The following is a 7,251-nucleotide window of genomic DNA, read 5'->3' as shown; positions in this document are numbered from 1 at the left end:
TAAACTGTAGGAAGACGAATATAGAGTTAATCGGTGTTGTTTAATCTGATAATCTTTAATTGATCAGATGTGTTACATTTTTACCTCCATCACTGAAGCAGTGACTGAATAATGGATAGTTTCTCAGTGAAAGACTGAGCACTGAAAGAGTACTGTCTACTAATAAAGCTCGCCCATCCCTCACCACAGTACCATCATACTGTGTAACATCATAGGAGACCAGACCCTTGGTCGGGACCAGATTACTTGCTGTTAGGATTTAAAGTCTGATTAATTAATAATCTATTCATTAATAACAGAGAATGAAATATTTCAGATTTTAAATATCTAGCTGCACAATAATACAACCCCTCTACTCAAACTCTCACGGTCTTACTGATCAGTAAATACTTACCAAATCACCTCCATTTCCTTCCAGATTGTTTCCAGAAGCTGACACAGAGGACAGCCTCTCAAGGAGTATGCAACAAGTTCAAAAATAATGAAATTTACAAAAATATTTACTGCTGTTGAGGGACATTTTGTACAAAGGCTGCACATTTGAGAGGACCTAATACCTACGCAGTCAGTGATTTTTTAAAATCATATCCACTTCATCTACATTACCCAATCTTTTTAAGTGTGCATGCTGAAAAGGAGAAAGAAAATAATTAACTGGTAACATGGATTCTGCAATTTAACAATAGCAATGCTTACTGGTACAGCCGTTGCTCACACATTTTTGTGGTAGTCCACCAAACTATTTATTGAGCAAGTGTCAATCTATCCCCTTGTTGTTCTGCCGCCAATTGTAAAACGGCCAAAACGGAACAAAAAGACGCACAAACCACCACCAGCCGGCCAGAAACATTTTTACCGACACAAAAAAAAAAAAAAAAAATTAACGATAGTCCAACTTCTGCGAGATTGCAGAAATTAGCCTTAGTACCCTTATCGCACTAGTAATTTAGTGGTCAAGTTCGTCTACTTTTGAAAGTTAGCTAACGCTAGCTACCTCGGCTGCCGCGTTAGCTACTACATCTGCGGTCTATAGTTACAACCCTGATGAAAAAACTCATTAGCAAGGTAGCAGCCAACGTTACACATTATGCACTTTGGCTCTCTGGAAACGTCACCAACAACCGCAAAAGCACAAGCTGACAGTGTGAGTGTCAAAACGCACAGTACTGTTTCTCAGTTTCCAGACCAAGCGAGCTAAAATTGACAAATGTAGCTTACTTAGCTAATTACGAGCTAGCTAGCTAATTTAGTTATAGATAGCAAGCTAGCTAGCTAGATAATTTAGTTAGCTGGCGTTCGCATTAACTAAGCGCTGGCAGAATGGATTTTAGTCATATCACTTTATAGTGTAACTAAGGTTATAACTTTCAAATATACATTAGACTTAACGTACCTTTATAAGTAGTGCCACTCCGTCTCTCTCCTTTGTCCTCAGTCAATAAAATGGCGCGTATGTGTTGCATAAGATATCTTGTTTTCTGTTTTCACATAAATTTGATTGTTGAAATGGTCGTGATCAAAATATTAAAAAAACACGAATGTGAAAAAGGCAGAATTTCAATGTTGATCCAGTGTTGGAAATTTCAGCTCTGATTTACAAGTAATCGTCGGGAAATGAGTCAGAATACGTGAAAAAATTCATTCCTTATTTTTGAGTATTTCGAGCAGTTGCAGCAATAACCTAAAAAGGGCACTGTGTGCAAGTAAGTTGTGGTGGTCAAGTCTGAGAGATTTCAAATTTCACTTATTCCGTGGGGGAAAGGGGTTCTCTCATGTTTTACCATTTAACCTTAATCACTATACGATCACATTACCTTTGTTTGCTGTTTTTTTTTGTTAAACCTTTTAGTCAGTTCTTTTCATTATTACGTACATTGTGTGAGTTACTCATGAGGTTATATGAGTGTACAAATTAGCCATGTAGCGGTACTGCTGTGGACTCTACTGAAGGCAGGAGCTGATTTATTTATATAGTGCTTTTTATAAACAGATGTTGTCACAAAGCAGCTTTACAAATGTCCAAGTCCAAGCTCCCAGTGAGTAAGCCAAGGGTGACAGTGGTAAGGAAAAAAGAACCAAGAGAGGAACCAAGACTCAAAAAGGGGGGTGGGGGGTTATCCTCCTCTGACCGAATAATAATAATAATAATAATAATAATAATAATAAATACCATCATTAAATAAGAGAATCCAGATAAGAGTCTGCTGGGTCATTTGAGTTTTGACCACATGCACACACGGACACATGCATGTCCCCCTAAACCCGTCACAAGCGATGACGAGTCTGTTCCACTCTAACTTATACTAAATGTAAATGCACACTATAAAGATACTTTTTGTGAGAAAGCTTAATGGGCTAAATGTAGAATTCATAATTTCTTTAAATTGTAAGAGAGCATTTACATTTTTTAAAACTATTGTAAACTCATTCTGTGAGAAGTGAGGATAATCATAACGGAGCTAAACAACCATTCTCATCTTAAGCGAGTCTGAATGTATAATTCTGCAGATATTCTGTAGTTATCAGAACAAAATAATTGCATGTTTCCCTTGCACTCATTTTTCCCCCCTTTTCTATTGGGTTACATTTTACATCGATTTGATAATCTATATTTAGATTTAAAACCCAATATAAATCTTCTTTTTATATACATCTTACAGGACGAAAAACAAAAACAAACAAACAATCCCCCCCCCCCAAAAAAAACAAAACAAAAACAAAACATTACCATAGCTTTTTTCCCTATTCAGTCAGGTTTTTGTAGCTTCAGAACTTAAAATTTCGGAAAACATTTTGTAACATATATTGTGAGGCAGGAGTGCAGAAGCAGGGGGTTTATTTAGGTGGAGTGAGGGAGGAGTGATGAAGCGGGGGGTGTTAATTGTGGGGTTTAACCAACATATACCTTTAAGCAAGAGTTAACTTCCTGAAATAACTCCTAGAAATGTACTAAACTGAACTGTCAATCTTATAATGTATTATTCAATGAATTATTGAATATTTTCAGACATAATAAACATTTTCATTATTGTCAAAGTACTATCCATTTTAATAAAAATCAGAACTGAGATCTGATGTCACTAACAGGACAGATGATCAAAGGTGCTGAGTTTTTACCTCCGTCATTGAAGCAGGGACTGAATAATGGATAGTTTCTCAGTGAAAGTCTGACCAGTGAAAGAGTAGATATGAGACCTGGTCTGAACATCATAGGAGGAGACTAGACCCTCTTGATAATCCACAAACGCCCCCACCTTCTGGGGAGCCTGCTTCAAGGAGAGAGACACACAGGGAGAGTCCAGAGCTTTATATTCTGTTTCATTACTCAGACAAACAGACCATTTTCCAATCTCAGGAGAAGCTGTAATCTCCCCTTTCCTGTTAATGGATTCTCTGACCACTCCTAAATCCTACTTAGTTTTCCCTCTGACCTGCACCTCATAGTAAAATCTCCCTGAGGAGATCGCCTATTTTCCCAGCACACAAAGACGACGATCAAATTTCTCTGGGTTGTCAGGGTGTTTCTGTCATGTGTCTCCATCTCTCACCTGTTTCCCATCAACAGACAGGATGAGATCAGGATGAGCTGCATCAGGATCCAGAGTCACATCCACTGAGAGAAAGAGACACAGTTTAAACCCATTTAACAGTGTACAGTGTGTCGTAGTGAAGACATGCTGTATATATTTAGTCATGTGACCAGTGAGAAACCACACACCTGTATATTGCTGAATTCTCTTCAGCTCTGTTTTGGAAAAGAATAACAGACAGAATCACTCACTGTTAGAATTTAAATTCTGATTCATTAAAAACCTGATCAGTGTAAACTATAACAGAGCACTGTAATATTAACACCAAAGAACACATGACACAGTGCTGAACACATGAAAGTTAACAGAGTAACATTAACATGTTAACATTTGTAACATTACTGACTAATAGAGGAATAATACAGAGAATGAAATAAATCAGACTTTAAACATATAGATGCACAATAAACACATTCCAACACAACCTCTATACTCAAACTCGCAAGGTCTTAATGATCAGTAAATACTTACCAATCTCATCTTTCTTCTCCATTTCCTTCCCTGAGTGTTTCCTGAAGCTGACACAGAGCTCTCCTCAGAGTCTCCACACTCAGATGAGTGTCAATAGTGATGTCAGTCCAGTCCTTGGTGTGTGGAGGGCTACACAGGGACGGGTACATCTACAGGAGTGAGGAGAGAGGAGAACTCACTCAGGATGGGGAGGGCTGTCTGTGATGTGCTGCACTGCTATTGAGAAACAGGGGGATCAGACCAGTAGGAGGTGGATGTGGTCCTCAGTGTGAGAGAGCTGCTCCAGCTCAGTGTCTCTCCTCTTTAGCTCAGTGATTTCCTGCTGCAGCTCTTTAATGAACTCTTCAGCCTGCCGCTCTGCTGCTTCCTGCTTCTCCTCCAGCACCTGAAGCAGCTCAGCCTGGCTTCTCTTAATACAGCACACCAGAGAACTGAAGACCTCCATGCTGTCTGCTTTCTCCTTCTCTGTGGTTTTCTAACAGGAGACAAAACACATTTACCTAACACTTTTATCCAAAGCAACTTATAATTATGACTGATTACAGCTTGAGCAATTAAGGGTCTTGTTCAGGGGCCCAACAGTGGCAACTTGGCAGCAGTGTGGCTTGAACCAGCATCCGTCCGATTACAAGTCTAGTACCTTAACCGCTGAGCTACCACTGAAGGTATTTAGTTTATCTTTATGGGGGTTGGATTACTAATATTCTAAATGTACAGTAGACCACTGCTGTGATGCAGTTCAAACTCATTTTATTGAGTTCCACAGACTTCCTCAATCTTCTTCAGTCGGTTCTTGATCATTTGCTGAACTTCTGCCTGTGTGTTTCCCAATTGAGTCTACAGCTAAGAAACAAATCACAATAAAACAATTTCATTTAAATAGTGGTAATTCATGAATTTCATGATAAAATATGCCCAAATTTCTGTCACCTTCTTTACTCCAATCTTTGTGTCTTTAGGAAAAGTGATGTGAGTTCTATGGTCCATCTCAGTGCAGAATAGACACACACGTCGGGTCGTTTCTACAGAACAGCTCCAGGGGTCTCTCGTGTTTCTGGCAGATGTAGTCTCCACAGGGTCTATCAGTTTGTTCTTCTTTAATTTAGTGACTCTGTGATGAGGTTCCAGATGAGTCTCACAGTAAGAGGTCAGGATTTCAGGGCTGCATCTCTCGACCCAGAGCAGATGTCACACAGAACCAGACATGTGACAGTTTTCTGTGGATTGCTAGTGGATTTCATTTGAACTGACTTCTTAAACTGAGCAACCAGTTCAGAGATGAAGGTATTCAGGTGCATCTCAGGTCTTTTAGAGAATTCCTCCTTACAAACTGGACACTGGCAGAGTGAACTGCTGCCCCAGGACTCTTTCAGACAGACCATGCAGAAGTTGTGTCCACATGGAGCAGGGACTGGATCAGTGAACACATCCAGACAGATGGAGCACTGAAGATCTTCCTCAGACAGGACACTACTGGAGGAAGCCATGACTGAGACAAACATACAAATACTATGAGAAGGAGGTGAAACCACAAACAATACCGATATTTTCACAATAGTTCATAGTCAGTGAAGACTTGGTATACATTGATTTTAAATAAATAAATGGCAGTGTTTGCCCTGTTTAGGAGATCATTAAGACTTTATTAGTGGTGATACATAATTCACAAGTTATCACTTAAAGAAGGAGAACATGCACTAATTAACACAAAAACAGAAAACAGACCAACAGTGATGCCATAGAAAAGGGGGGAAAACTAAATTCACACATTGTGGTTCTGTAGCTAAAGGAATGAATATAGAAAAAAATACATGTCTACTTGTTTATCCTGTTCACGTATTTAACGCATTCAGACACCTGTTCTTTATGTGAAATACATTCTGTCTGCTCTAGCTTTGTCTAACCTAAACAAACAGTAAATGTTTTAACTTTACAATGTCTGAAAACTAACAGACCTAATAAAAACTGTCAAAGTAAACAATAATTAATGGTAGAAATGTAACTACAGGAAGTAGGTGCAACAGCAACACCACTATAGAAATAAACGTATACTTCTAAGTAAAACACAGAATCACTACCAACTTGACCTCAGCACTGCAGATTAAGAAAATGTTCCGCCTCTTACAGTTTACCTGCACTGGTTTTAATTCCTCTCAGAAATTCCAGAGAAGCTGTGAGCTTGATTCTGGCGTTGACTCGGATTTCTCTCTTAACTTTCGTTTCACGAGTAAAATCCTGAGGCCCCTCCCACCATTTAACAGTTATTTCATAATGTAGTTGAACATTATGGCCGCCAGGTGGCAGACATTTGCTATGTATACCTACAGTGTCTCTATGCGCCTCTTTTACTCAAAAAGCCGGACAGAGAAAAGTTGTGCTGAGCGCTCAAAGTGTCGTATAATGCGCTGGGTCTCAACACCCTGTGTGGTGAGAAAAGCTGGTCTTTCCTATATTGTTGCACTGGGATAACGTTTTCTTGGAGAGTACCAGTTTATACATAAATGGGATTTTGCACGCAAAAAATGTTTTGTTATTGTTTGTTTGTTGATTGTTGTTGTTTTGGGGTGTGTGGCGAGGAGGGCTTTTTTCGTATCTGGGTGTGTCCGAGTCAAAATAGAAAAAAAGAATACATCTGCCTAGGTGAATTCATCCAAAATTATTTTTGTGGATAGTAATGTTGTTTATTTTATCAGTCTGTACATGGGTTAATGTAAAACTACAATTCCCTGTTTACACACCGGAACTTCCGGGTTTTGATGGCGTTAAACCCTCGCGCATTGGTTACCTCAGTAACTGGCTTCTTTACTGAAGGTCGGTGAGAGAGAAAGAGCTCTGTAATTTATGTGGTACTTTATTAATATATATGTAAACTTGGAACTAAATATTGTGAAGAAGAGTCGCAATATTTTTCACTGTATATAAACGTGGTGTTATTAGGAAGCGTTAATATTTCACTTAATTTAGCGTTTTATTCTTTGACGGAGCTGATAGCTAATTCTCTCTCTCTCTCTCTCTCTCTCTCTCTCTCTCTCTCTCTCTCTCTCACACACACACACACACATGCACACACAAACTTTCTTTTTACTGTTAAACTTACAGTCACTATATAATCACATTACCTTTGTTTGCTGTTTTTTTGTTAATCTTTTTTGTCAGTTATTTTCCTTATTACGTACATTGTGTGTTACTT

General features: G+C 38.8%; 1 pseudogene across 1 annotated transcript; it reads right to left on the bottom strand.

The window, feature by feature from the left end:
- Positions 1–1,940: 1,940 nt before the first annotated feature.
- Positions 1,941–6,289, bottom strand: LOC113588871 (zinc finger protein RFP-like; annotated as a pseudogene). The gene is made up of 8 exons (XR_014115862.1): positions 6,194–6,289; positions 4,992–5,550; positions 4,830–4,898; positions 4,303–4,536; positions 4,062–4,210; positions 3,719–3,745; positions 3,549–3,613; positions 1,941–3,269 (listed from the first exon to the last, which is right to left on the bottom strand). The product of XR_014115862.1 is annotated as a zinc finger protein RFP-like (transcript).
- Positions 6,290–7,251: the final 962 nt, after the last annotated feature.

This window comes from Electrophorus electricus, chromosome 13 (genome assembly GCF_041902795.1).
Source record: "Electrophorus electricus isolate QZ-2024a chromosome 13, ASM4190279v1, whole genome shotgun sequence".
Classification (NCBI taxonomy): Eukaryota; Metazoa; Chordata; class Actinopteri; order Gymnotiformes; family Gymnotidae; genus Electrophorus; species Electrophorus electricus.
The sequence above is the reverse complement of the archived record's forward strand: the minus strand, read 5'-3'. Positions and strand labels throughout refer to the sequence as shown.